Source organism: Idiotropiscis lumnitzeri, unplaced genomic scaffold (genome assembly GCF_059441095.1).
Source record: "Idiotropiscis lumnitzeri isolate Australia: NSW breed Sydney's pygmy pipehorse unplaced genomic scaffold, RoL_Ilum_1.0 HiC_scaffold_41, whole genome shotgun sequence".
In the NCBI taxonomy this organism is placed as follows: domain Eukaryota; kingdom Metazoa; phylum Chordata; class Actinopteri; order Syngnathiformes; family Syngnathidae; genus Idiotropiscis; species Idiotropiscis lumnitzeri.
The window spans coordinates 1,147,620-1,161,820 of record NW_028283579.1 but is presented as its reverse complement, the minus strand read 5'-3'; the positions used below and the strand labels follow the sequence as shown (position 1 = coordinate 1,161,820).

General features: G+C 42.3%; 1 protein-coding gene across 9 annotated transcripts in view; it reads left to right on the top strand.

The window, feature by feature from the left end:
* Positions 1–14,201, top strand: part of LOC148315766 (uncharacterized) — a 68,734-nt gene that overhangs the window by 4,494 nt on the left and 50,039 nt on the right. For 8 of the 9 annotated variants that reach the window (XR_015840602.1, XM_088287366.1, XM_088287367.1 and 5 more), the window contains exons 2-5: positions 8,222–8,341; positions 9,546–9,715; positions 10,516–10,653; positions 10,781–10,871. The gene's annotated coding sequence lies outside the window, so the exon portion shown is untranslated. The remainder of the gene's footprint in view (positions 1–8,221; positions 8,342–9,545; positions 9,716–10,515; positions 10,654–10,780; positions 10,872–14,201) is intronic. The other variant, XM_088287363.1, reaches the window with a different exon arrangement.

The window sequence follows — 14,201 nt, the reverse complement described above, 5'->3', positions numbered from 1 at the left end:
ATGGAGTACAGTGAACCCTCGGTTATCGCGGTTAATGGGGACCGAGACCACCCGCGAAAACTGAAAATCCGCGAAGTAGCGGCGCACCTTCAAAAATGCTTAAAAAAAATAAACAGGTCACTGCTCGGGCCCTAATAATAATAATAATAATAATTTCCACAAAAACAATAGGGACCTCGCCGCGGTCGCTGCTCGGGCCCCAATAATAATTTCTACACAAAGTCCATTGTGGTGACCCGCCCCCTTTTAAGTAAATTCAAAATGGCCGACTTCCTGTAAAACCTAGCTCATTGCTCCAAGAGTCTTTTTTGTAGGTCTTGGTCTTATACATACAGTGAACCCTCGCTACTTGGCGGTTCACCTTTCGCGGGTTCAGTGCTTCGCGGGTCTAAAAAATATTCGGGGGCATTGTAGTTTCGCCGAGCGGCACGACGGGGCGCTGGAGCGGTTAGACGGCCGGCGTGCGCCAAAGAAGAGCGTGGGCGAAGAGGAGAGTGGACGAAGAAGAGCACGTTCCCCCGGACACGATCGGTGGCGACGTTTCGCGCGGTTCGGACAGTACCAGAGCTCCGGCCGGCGTGCGTGGCAGTTAAGCCGTAGAGGAGCACCTTCCCCGGGCACGGGCGGTGCCAAGCGGCCCCTAAGTTTAACCGAATGGAAGCTCCGGAGGAGGAGGGCATGCTCGCGTCACAGTAAGCCGAAGAGGAGCACCTTCCCCGGGCACGGGCGGTTCCAAGCGGCCCCTAAGTTTAACCGAATGGAAGCTCCGGGGGAGGAGGGCATGCTCGCGTCACAGTAAGCCGAAGAGGAGCACCTTCCCCGGCCACGGGCGGTTCCAAGCGGCCCCTAAGTTTAACCGAATGGAAGCTCCGGAGGAGGAGGGCATGCTCGCGTCACAGTAAGCCGAAGAGGAGCACCTTCCCCGGGCACGGGCGGTGCCAAGCGGCCCCTAAGTTTAACCGAATGGAAGCTCCGGGGGAGGAGGGTGGGCGTGTGTCACAGTTAAGCCGAATTGGAGCACCTCTTCCGCCCGGGCACGAGCGGAGCGCGAAGCTGTCAGTTATGAATGAATAAATGAATAAATAAATAAAGAAAGAAAGAATGGCACCTTTCATTTCACAGGGCACACCAGACGGCGTACCAGCAGGTAAAAGTCTGAGTAATTAAATAAATACAAAAAGAATGGCTGGGGAATAAAAAAATAATACGTTTTAATAATAATTTGGTTTTTTTGTTATAACATCAATTTCACTCTCTCTCTCTCTCCCCGTATATATATATTTATATATTTATTATATATATTGTATTTTTTTTTAAGCATTTTTGAAGGTGCGCCGCTACTTCGCGGATTTTCAGTTTTCGCGGGTGGTCTCGGTCCCCATTAACCGCGATAACCGAGGGTTCACTGTACTCCATAAAATTTACAAAAAGCGAGGTGAAACACTCAACCAGGGCTGCTTTTTTTAACATTTCTCGAGGGCCATGGCGAGCCATTTCAAAATAGCTGCACAACTAACGTATAAAATATTGATAAATTTGCTCTGCCTGATGTGTGTGTAAAGTTTCACGAGTTGTCGTTCATATTTAGAACCTCATAATCAGCGTTGTTTTATTGCCGAACAGTGCAATGCCACTCCCACAACTTTTCACGAAAAAGGATGAATTTCGTATTGTGACATCCTCATGGCCGAAACAGTCATCCGAGCATATATGAGGGCGACCTTGTTGAGTTGCACGGAGAAAAACATCCAAAAAAATAACTTGTATTAGCTTTTACCAGTTGGTGGCGCTACTACTACGATGAAAAATAAGTTGGTGGATGTCTTCAGGGCTGAAGTATCCTCAAATGTGTACAACTTCGAGAAGATAGTATCATCTGAGTAATGTTGCCGGAGCTTTTGTTGCCACAGAGTACAATCGGACTTTTCAGCACCGTAATAGCCACGCCTTTTGCCAAAACGTCACAAAATTCGGCAGAGAGTAAGTGAGTCTTTTCTGACTAATTTTCAGTCGGATTCGTCAAAAGGGCACCGTGCAGTACGTGAAAATTAAAATAAAAACAAATTTTTGATTCCACTTGGCGGCGCTGTGTGTATAACAAAATAATAACATTAAGATGTCTTCAGGTCGGGACGTTTTATTTACAGGTGAAGGTTTGGATTTTTAGGAGCATGTCCAGGGGAGTTATTAAGCATTCATTTATTTGTATTAGGTTCATTTTGTCTTCTTATTATTGATATTTGACTGATTCATTAAAAGCAGACAATTATGTTTTAGGTTAATTTTTTACCTGACATGTTTCGGCGAGTCTTTCGCCTTCTTCAGAGTGTCGCATGATGGTGTCTTGAGACCCGTCTTTATCAGCTGATGTTCCATGAGGGTGTGACTTACCTGTCAAAAAAATTAAAAAATCAGAGCAGTAAAAGAACAAGCACAACATGAACATTACAAATCAGCAATCACTGACCACTGCAAAAGGGAAAACCACATCATGGACTGGGAGAAGGGCAGGGTCATCCGCACCGGAGAGAACAAACTACAGCGCTGGATCAAAGAAGCAATTGAGATCTGCAAGCGAGGCATAAAAACCATGAACAGAGACAAGGGAGCCTTCATCCTCTCTACCACCTGGAGCAGCATCTTGGCGGAGTGAACGGACAGCGGGGGGCGTGACTTGCCTTCATTCTTGTGACAGGTAAGGCACGCCTTCATGGAACATCAGCTGATTAAGACTGGTCACAAGACACCATCACAGGGTTCGAAGTTAACTTTAAAAACTGCTTCCCCATAGGGCAAGTGCCACTAAAATTTGCCTTGCCCGAGTGGCCAAATTACTTGCCCAACTTGGGCAAGTGACAATTCTTTTTCTCTTGCCCTGAGTGACTTTTTGTATGACAAAGTGTATAATTACAAATTGCATGAATTTTTTGTTCGGACAGTTCCCGCCTAGAAAGAATTAAAAATACGTTACAATCATAAGTGTTGCTTATATAAAAATGTATCATGTATTAACACATTAATTAGGTGTCTGCTGACCCAGGATTATGTTATTGTTATGTTATGTTATATATCAAAGAGAATGTGGAATGACACTGAACGATGGAAGGTGGAAGGATGTGGAAAGATCGTGAATGACATTGAATGATTTGGAATGACACTGAAAGATTTTGAATAATACTGAATGACACTGAATGAAGTAAAACTCTCTGGGAACGGGCCAATTCAAGATAGCTGCCGCACTGTGGGGGAGGCTTTGGTACCAAATTTGGAAAGAGACCCAAACGGTTGGGTCCATTTTATATCAGTGTGGGGGTGAAACGTTGGTCTCTGCGGAGCTGTCTGAATATTGGAGAAGTGAGAAGACAAAGTAAAACAGAACAATTAAAATCACTCTTCAAATACATATTGTTTGGTAAGCAGAGCATGATTTACAGCTCACCATTTTATTGCATGCACCAAGCATGTTATACATTTTTCTGTCCACGGGATGGCGTAGTCAAGAAAAATGAAGCATCTCGAAGCCCATTCGTGTGTGAAGTATTTCCCTGCAGGGCTTGGCTGCTTTATGGGGCTTCATTTTGCCATCACTAGTTTTAGATAGTTTTAATTTTTGAAAGAGCATTTTCATTTTACAGTGAACCCTCGCTACTTCGCGGTTCACCTTTCGCGGGTTCAGTGCTTCGCGGGTCTAAAAAATATTCGGGGGCATTGTAGTTTCGCCGAGCGGCACGACGGGGCGCTGGAGCTGTTAGACGGCCGGCATGCGCCGAAGAAGAGCGTGGGCGAAGAGGAGAGTGGACGAAGAAGAGCACGTTCCCCCGGGCACGATTTGGGGCGACGTTTCGCGCGGTTCGGACCGTACCAGAGCTCCGGCCAGCGTGCGTGGCAGTTAAGCCGAAGAGGAACAACTTCCGCCCGGGCACTAGCGGGGCGACATTTCGCTCTGTTCGGGAGCGTACGAGAGCTCCGGAGGAGGCCGGCCGGCGTGCGTGGCAGTTAAGCCGAAGAGGAGCACCTTCCCCGGGCACGGGCGGTGTCAAGCGGCCCCTAAGTTTAACCGAATGGAAGCTCCGGAGGAGGAGGGCATGCTCGCGTCACAGTTAAGCCGAAGAGAAGCACCTTCCCCGGGCACGGGCGGGGCGAAATGAAACCGAGTTCAACCGAACGGAGACACGCTTCGGGGGAGCAGGTGCATGACAATTAAGCCGAAGAGGAGCACCTCTTCCGCCCGAGCACGAGCGGAGCGCGAGGCTGTCAGTTATGAATGAATAAATGAATAAAAAAAATAAATGAAGAATGCCACCTTTCATTTCACAGGGCACACCGGACGGCGTACCAGCAGGTAAAGGTCGAAGTAATTAAAAAAATACAAAAAGAAGTAATTGAATAAATACAAAAATAATGGCTGGGGAATAAAAAAATAATAAGTTTTAATAATAATTTTTTTTTTTTGTTATAGCATGAATTTCACTCTCTCTCTCTCTCTACCCGTGTATATATATATATATATATACATATATATATATATATATATATACATATTTATTATTTTTTTTTTTTAAGCATTTTTGAAGGTGCACCACTACTTCGCACTTTTTTTTTTTAAGCATTTTTGAAGGTGCGCCGCTACTTCGCGGATTTTCAGTTTTCGCGGGTGGTCTCGGTCCCCATTAACCGCGATAACCGAGGGTTCACTGTATTTTTTTCATTATCGAATTTTATTTTTTTCTATTCAAGTTTTGAGTTCATTTTCGTTTACTAAAATAACCTTGGGCTGCAACTACTATCACAGCAACGGCTCATTATATTTTGGCTGCTAAATATGCCAATTTGTCAGAGAGAAGACTGTGACAAAGAATGGCCCAATCGCAATAAACACTCTACACCATACGTTCCTCGTTGACGTGTACATGGGGTGTTGCAGAGCACAGGTTCCAAGCGTACCGATATTGCAAAATTGGGACAATGCGTGTGACGACACCAACTTCCGCCTCCTATGTCATCGAGCTTGGCGGCACGTTATCATTATGTATTTATTTGTAACAATTTTGACGTTGAGAGTGATATTAAAACTTAAGTAATGTGGTAGTTAAGAAAAAACCCTGGCTTGGGACCCACCGGAACAAGCTATAGCTTCATTTGTACTATTTGAGGCGCTCTCACAATCTGCGGCGCATGCACACAAGGTCGCTAAGTACGCTAGCTGCACTCGGACAAAACACGTAGGTGACTTTAAAAGAGTGACCGAAATTGCACACATGCAACTGTTTATCATAATGTCATAATTTGATATGTACATTTGAAGAGAATTTTTTTCAGCATGGGCACAAGAATTCCACCGAACATCGCCAGTTCAATGGGATTTTGGTTAAGTCCGCAAATAATTGTGGACAATATACTTTGGCTGCGCGCTCGAATAATTTTACTCGTATATACTTCAATGAGGGTGTAGTGTGGGTATCGGGATCTTTAACACGCCCTAACACGAAGCTGACTCTCCAACCGCCACAGCCTTTTAATGACGAAATTATAAAATAAACAAAAACACTGTTCAACAACATAAAATAAAATAAAAAATCACATCATACTTACATTTATAAACTTTAATCCTCAAGAACATTATTCTCAGGTTGACCGAAAGACGAGGACACGGGAGCGCCTCTGGCATGTTCTTCTTCCTTGTGTAGGCGAATGACGTTTTAAGGTGCTTGTCCGCCACCTGCTGTGCTGAACTATGTATTAAATAAGAAAAGCAAATTGTTGAATGTTTTTTCCCCAATGAAGACTGAATTGTAAAATACCCGGAAATGGCTTTTCTGTTTTATTGTGCATTTAAAAAAAATTCAGATTGTCCTTTTTTGTTGAGATAATTGTTGAATATTGAAATTGCACATGTAACTGGTAATTTAGTTTTAGATATTATTTGAACCAGTGGAGGGCCATGCATTTCACACCTGGGCCTTCAATGAAGTCCTACTTAGTCCTACTTGAATAAATCCCCCTCATAATACCATAATTTATGACACCACGGGTGGACAAACAATATACAGAAAAGCACTTAGACAGCACTGACCGAGTGTTGGACGATATAGCTTCTCTTGAAAGGTCCGTGTTGAAAATGGCCTCGCAAGTGAATCTTCAATTTCTAAAGATAAAGATGTCTTTTAATTGTCCCATAACGGGGACATTTGCAGTGTTACAGCAGCAAAGATATACATCACACAGTGGCACCGACGTAATGTAGCCGTTAATGTATAACATTGGCAGCAGGCATTCATAAAAAGCATGCAAATATACACAGTATATACGTATATACACAGATCCCCATGTATATACACACTTACAGCCCACAACATATACAAGTGTAAGGAAACACTCCTAATGCCTGTCTATGGTTCAGAGGGGAAATAAATAAAAATGCTGCAATGATAAAAAAAAATACTGAATGATTGAAAATACTGCAATGATAAAAATACTGCAAGAATAAAAGTACTGTACCCAGCCAACATGTCCAACTGGGCCCCAAATGGGGTAAATGCGGGATTCCTGGGTACCAAGTGGGAATGGGCTAGAAGTGGGCAATGGTACAGGGTTCCATGTGGGCGCCATCTGGGATTGGTGGGCATGGGCTTAAACTGGGCAAATGTTGTGGGTGCAATACGGGTTGTGTATGGGCTAAGTGGGCATGGGTTAGAACTGGTAAAGATAAAGATAAAGATGGCCTTTATTAGTCCCACAATGGGGAAATTTGAGGTGTTACAGCAGCAAAGATATAGCTCACACAGAGTCGGCGGCGTAATGTAGCCGTTAATGTATAACATTAGCAGCAGACATTCATAAAAAGCATGCAAATATACACAGTATAAACGTATCTAAGTGTAAGGAAACACTCCTAATGTCTGTCCATTATACAGAGGGGAAAATGCTGTAATGATAAAAACTACTGAATCTACTACTGAAACCATTTATAGGTCCTATTTGGGTTATGTGTGGGCTAAGTGGGCATGGGTTAGAACTGGTCAACCATGTGAGGGTCTCATATGGGCTGTATATGGGCCAAGTGGGCATGGGTTAGAGCTGGTCAACCATGTCTGGGTCCTATTTGGGTTATGTGTGGGCTAAGTGGGCATGGGTTAGAAGTGGTCACCATTTATCGGTCCTGTTTGGGTTATGTGTGGGATAAGTGGGCATAGGTTAGAGCTGGTCAACCATGTCTGGGTCCTGTATGGGTTATAGATGAGCTAAGCGGGCATGGGTTTGAAAATTTGTTCTGGAGCCTTTTTGATATTTAATGCATGCTATGCTAATAGTAACCACCCGAAGACTATTCTCAGTAGAACTATTCAATGGATGCCAAAACGATAGAGACATGGCCATGGAGCCTATGCTGCGAGATTGTGAAAGGACTAAAATAAGTGTAGGATTTTTGAGGACCAGAAGTCAGCTTTTATTAGGTTTGACATTGATTTAACTTATGGAACAATGCAAATTATGGTCGGGTTGTTGTTGGACTTTTTCCGCTTTTGACTAAGGGACGGGTGTTTTTATTTTCTGGGACTCTTTAGAACAAGCGGCACGGTGGCGGACTGGTTAGCAAGTCCGCATCACAGTACAGAAGTGCAAGGTTCTCCCTGTGCCTGCTAGGGTTTTCGCCGGTTTCCTCCCACTTTCCAAAAACATCCAGTATAGGTTGATTGGTCACTGGTCCAAGGTCTGAGTGTGAGAGCGGATGGTTGCTTGTCTCTGTGTGCCCTGCGATTGACTGGCAACCAGTTCAGGGTGTACCCTGTCGACTGCCCGAAGACAGCTGGGATAGGCTCCAGCACTCCCGGGGACCCTTGTGAGGACAAGAAGCAGTACAGAGGATTGATTGATTTATTAAAATTAAAATTAAATTCATGTATTTATCTATGCTAAATTTAACAAGGCTGGACGTTATATTTTGTGAATTTACATGTACCCCCAACTGTGACTTAATAACCCTTAAGGGACAAGATAACATTTTATAATATACCAGACAGCTAAGATTGTCATCTATGAACTATTTGACAAGGCAGGTCCAGCATTGTCAGCCACATCCAACAGTCAACACAGTTACTTTTTTTTAAATAAACAAAATCAACATTAGTAATTAGTTATTTTATTAATTCTGTATGCTGTGAAAGATCTTTATTCAAAGTATATTTGAAGTTATTTCTACCTTATTGCTTGATTTTTGTAGATTCAAGTTGGAGTTGTCAAAATTACAGATTCTTTTGAAGGCAGCATATTCAAACTGTGAGAAAAGGAGCGAATGCAAGCTACGCGGTCTTTGAGGTGCGGCAGAAGAGCTGAAAGCACGGTGAGTCCCGAACGATAATTGAATTAATTAATTAATCTTGGGTAAATGTCTGGCTCTCATTTTTTAGACTTACTTTACAATGTGTTTTGTAATTTTTCAAGGTTGCCTGTGTTGGAAAACTGCTTGGTGCGTTAGCTAAAACACAGTATGCTAAAATGATAAGTGACGAGAACACAGAGGGTATATCAACAACGTACGTACTCGAATTATTTTGGGGAAAACTTAAGTACATTATAATCACCCTTTTAATAATACTGATAAGCGTTGTGTGTTTTATTTATTTTTATGAGGACCTTTACAACGAGCTACATATTGTTCGCATTGGGCCTACGACGCTAAACACAGTGTCCCTCGATCTCTCTCCAAAATTCTCCAAAAGACTTAAGCTTTCACTCAAATTAATACAATCTACTCCACTAGCTCATTTAAGGCTTTTTTGTGATGTGTTTGATTTGGGTAAGTAAAGCAAAACATATTAACTGTTGAATGTTGCCTGTTATTTAAATAATAGAAATTCAAGATGAAAGTTGAACAGATATTGAAATGCTAGATTGGCTCATTCAGAATCATGCCACAATGTGCTTTGTATGTTTTGTGTGTGGGTTTATCAAGCTCTAATTCAATGCAGTGTCCAAAACGAGCGCGCATAATTGTTGGATGAATGTTGGTTAATAGAGTCAGATAATAGTTAAAATTCCAACAGTTGAACAGATGTTGAAATGCTAGATTGGCTCATTCAGAATCATGCCACAATGTGCTTTGTATGTTTTGTGTGTCGGCTTATCAAGCTCTAATTCAATGCAGTGTTGAGCTGCATTTGAGAGGAACTACGTAAGTAACTAATGTGGAAAAATTGTGACTTCTTTGTGTACTTTTATTTTGAATATTCAAATTTTGTGGGTAAAGGTTAGAGAAAATAAGTTAAAAATGAGAGCTGTACAGGTATTTAAGTTTTTGGTTTGTAAAATACCCGAATGTGGGTTTCAGCAGGTGAGGCAATGATTGGACAGAGCAAAAGCTATGCTCCAAAATAGAAGTGATTACACCTTCACTAGACTAACCTGCAGCTAATTACATAATTATAAAATTAACACTTTAACCTGGCTTCCCCATCACAGATGTATTCTTTTAAATGCAAAGCTTTTTGTTCTAGCTTTTGTTGTTAAATGACATTCATGCCCAAGTGTCTATGCATCCATTGCAGGGATGTTTTCTCAAGTGACGAGTCTGAAGCCTGTGATGACGAAGTACCATCTACACCTCCCCATGGATTGTCACAGAGAAAAAGCTTCCTAACCAAGAGAGGCGCTGCAGAAGGTCCTTGAGTACGTCCAACGTGTTGAGTCTGTGAGTCTACTGCAGGATCTAATGCAGGTATGAAAATGATGAAATTTTAATGTATTATCTTCAAAATTATAAATAATTATTTAATTTCTTGAAATATAAAATTAGGTACCCTAAACCCAAGTAGGAACCCCAGTCCCAGTACATTCCTGATTCTGGAGCTACAGAGATCAAACCATCCTACTGTATCACTAAATAGCCCCACCTCTAAAACCCTGATTCGGAAGGCCGAGTTGAAAGACTTCAGAGTTCAAGATGGTCAACTGCAACTATGATAAGCCGAATGTGTTCACCCCAAGTCGGAAACTGAGAAAAAGACTCAATTTTCACATGATTTCAGTCCCTTCTATATTTAAAAGAATGTATTGGGGCTCTAAAAATGTGAAATATTTTTACAAGTATTTCTTTTACTACTCATAGGCAGTTTCATAATAATAGTACAATTTGGCATCGTGTATTGTTTTTTGGTTCCATTCAAAATGCACAAGACGTATAGACATATTTTGTTTGTGGATCGCTGCAGCATCACACGAGCGCACAGAGACAAACGTGGCAGCAACTTAAAACAATTAAAACATCGAATCGAAATCGGGAACTGAAAATCAAAAATCGAATCGGGGCTTGAGTGAATCGTTACCTCCCTAATCATAATCATTTTGGTAGAATGTTGGGCTCTTGCCCTTTGAGTGTATATGGCGTTACCGAAGCTGTTCACTTAATCGACAATTCCTTTCCTGTGACGTTTATCATACCCAGTTTAACTGCCAAAATATTTTTAAGTGTGTGATGATTATCTGGATCGAGTGACACCCATGTTATAATGGTTGCAGGTATTGGTGGATTGGACGATAGTGTCAGAACAATGATGGCGTTCATCATGACAAATCCTCTGTCTCTGAAGTACAATCTCTTTGGACATCGTAGCAAGAACAAGCGCCGAGACCTGCCTTTTTCTGATGTTCTATACGGTAATATATTTTTTTTTTAATTTTTTTTTTAAGGGATTGTGGTGTGAAGACATTTCAGCATGTCCCATAAGGTTTCACAATCATTAAATAGCTTTACTAAGTTGGCTTCTTGTCTTTTTTGTTTTAGGAGCACTGAAAAGGAATGGAGCCACAAAGGACATCAACGAGAAGGACACAGGCAACCCTGTCCAAGTGGTTCATGGGAGCTTGTGATCAAGGTGGGAATAGGGCAGTTCGAGCTCGGAGATCTCAAGGCAACTGTCAGGTTTAAAACGTCCTGACGCCATTTTTAGACTGAAGGTGGCATAAATCCAGACCAAACCAGTTAGAGTTTTGTTTTTGACCATTCGCGAATGGGAGAGGAAGTCAGGAGGTGAAGCAGGCGTCTTGCCAGTTCAATCTCGCGCACTCTCTCTCACTCTCTACCACCCGTTCGGTCTTTTATCAGCAACCTAAGCAGACAATGGAGGTCTGTCTGAAATTCTAGCAGGCAGGCAGGAAGCAATCAACCACAGTAGTCAGTCAGGAATTCGAAACTAAAGTGTGTGCGTGTGTTCCAGTTGTGCGCGTGTGTGCTAAAGCAATAATGTGAGTGTCTGTGTGTGTGCGCAATTATAACTGATACAAATAGTGTATAAAAACATGATTAGAAATACACAAACTATTTACATATCCTCATCCCATCTCACATTTCCCCGTTTGTGGGTTTAAATCATGTCCTTACGGCTTTAAGACAGATCATCATAATGAAATCATACAACAGTGTGGTCATCCGTGGAGGGGCGAAAACCCTCAGTAGGGACAAAATTCCCCTCCTCCCTTCCGGCGTGGAACGAGATTCTCATGGTATGTTGGTCACTTGGGAATAAAACATAAAAAAACTTCAATATACCTAGTGAAAAATAACAAAACTGTCTCCACGCAGAGTTTGTCTCCACGCAGAGCTTGTCTCTGCGGCGACTTGATGGAGGCCCTTGCCTCGTTGTAGGAGGGGACAGCCGTCTTTACCTCCCGGATCTTCGTGTGTGGTGTATGTGTGTGCATGTGTGGGGGCAGGGGCAAAAGGGTCCATGTGTTATTTAGGTTTCAGTGTCCAGTTCGAGTTTGTCATTGTCCAGTTCGAATTCGTCATTCTCAACATCAATCAGGTTGTAATGGTACATTTGGGCAACAAACATGCAGTTAATAATCATCTTTGTCATAAGAATAATGCAACATGAACAGACTACACATAACAAAAATGAAAACCATAATTATCCCGATATATTGTCTTTCAAATTCTTCGTAGTGGTCATAACATCAATAATTGTTTCATTTTATTAAAAATGTAAATGCAGTAATGTTCTCCAATCAAGGCTAAAATTCTTTATGTACGTCATTAATTTCCAAACAATATCTAATCTTTTTGTTCTGTGGCTTCAACATTCGTATCTGTGGCTGGTTGTGCGGTTCCGATGTGCGTGTGGTCCGATATTGTGACTCAGGTGGGCTCCTGTTCGAGGGATTCGCGTTGCTCGGCCTTTAGCTGGAAACCGGAGAAGCTTGTACTGCAACTGGTGGATCCAGCTGCCACGCCCCGCGACCTTTGCTGCCGTCGGGGTCACTGCAATCATCTGGCGAGGGCCATCTCAGCATTCACTTGTCCCAACGAAGTCGTTTCAGCACCTTGAAGAAGAGTTGGTCTCCCACACGGACGTGATTTCTCTGTGGATCAGAACACACTGACCAGTAATTGCGTCTTTTTTTTTTTTTTTCTTTTTGGTCAAAACATGTTTCCCATGTGGACTGGGACTGATGTGCCAGTCGCTGGTGGTTCTGATGAACCTGAGAGTCGATAGGGGATAGTGTCCTAACTTCGGCTGGCACTATCCTCATTGTTGTGATTGAAACACAGTCTGGTCATTGTCTCCTTTTTTTCCCTCATTGTCTTGATAAGTTTGCCCTTAACAGTCCCATTTGTGCGTTCCACAAGTCCTGCAGACTGTATGCACAATGACGCTTTGAGTCAATTTTGCAACAACTGTCCCACTTGTTACAACATCATTCACAAAATGCATAATTTTCACTTCAAATCACTTCTTGAAATTCCAAATGTCAGGATAATTTGTGTTAGGTTGAAGATGTATTTTATCCCATATTTTACTCTATTAGTATTGCAAAAGAATTGTTCCACAGCGTGACCCATGTTTGACCATATGGATGAGAAGACTTCACAGAGAAGCGGATGCCTGAAGACTGGATCAACGTCTGCAACATCAAAGGAGGTGTGCTGAGACACACCTCTGAAACAAAAGGACTGAGACTTTAGTACCAGAGCACTAAAAGGGCATATCTGCCTTTTCAATCAGTGGATGACTGCCATTGATGTCTGTCTTTCCTCTTGTGTCTGAGATGTTTACATGTTCCTGCTGGTGCTCCCCCCTTCATCCCTTAGTGCAAATACATTGTATTGTTAGGGACTTCCCTAATAAAATAGAGGGCTCGGCGGAGTGTGCTCCAGAACGAATTTGGAGATGTAACTGAGCACACCTCCGTTCGTTCTCCTCGCGAGTAAAAGATCAACTCTTGTCTTCCTTCCATTCATTTAGCCTATGTTCAGTGAATGCTTAGGTGATTGAACCTGACAATTTGATTACACAACACTTTTTCCAACTGTTTTAGCATCAACATATGTTGTCGGAAACAACTTAATCCATTTTGAAAACATATGAATTACAACCAAACAATATTGCATCTCAAACAAATAACACTGTCTAAAAAAAAGTTTTTTGTTGAAAAGTCTGTATGTGGGAACAATTTCATATCATACTACCCCTCTCTTGACACATAGTTATGCTCGTGTGTCACTCTTATTACTTTTCCAATCAATGAATTAGGCAGCCAGGATTTGCCATCTGCCAATTTGCTGATCCTGTCCTCAGCAATGTTTGCACCTTTGTTCTCCCAATGTGTGCGTTCAATTACTGGTACCTTTTTCCCTGGCGTGGGATCAAATTGTCAAGTTGATTTTCTGCGTGTGTGTGCGTGTGGGGGTGTGTTCATTTTCCCTTTTAGCTGCGCTGTGTCGATATAAAGGCGAGGCAGTTTCCAATTGTAATTGTGTCATTTTCTGTTAAGTGAATTTTGCGTTCACAAATAACTATTTTAGACGTGCTTTATGCACAACTTTTCTTTTCCTGTTGTGGTTTTTAAAGCCCAATGTCGACAGAACGCATGAACATTTATCTTGACTGTCAGTCCACATTGTAACCATACAACTCATACAAGATGGGAAACCCCAAATTTTAATTAGCTCACACCCGCCTACGCTCTTCCTGCTTATCCTAACAATCTCTTATCCGTTGGTATCACAATGTTAGTACTCCCATCGCATAAAAGTCAGTTTGATTTCAGGCTGCGACCTTGGTTCTCAAACACTTTTACTTCTTATCAGTCTGGAATGCGCACCTGGTCTGTGTTACAAGTCTGAGTTCCTCCAGTCGGGAGGAAGGTCAAGTCGCGGTTTGGTGATAATTTGGACGGCTCCACAGTCGTGTGGCGCCTCCTAG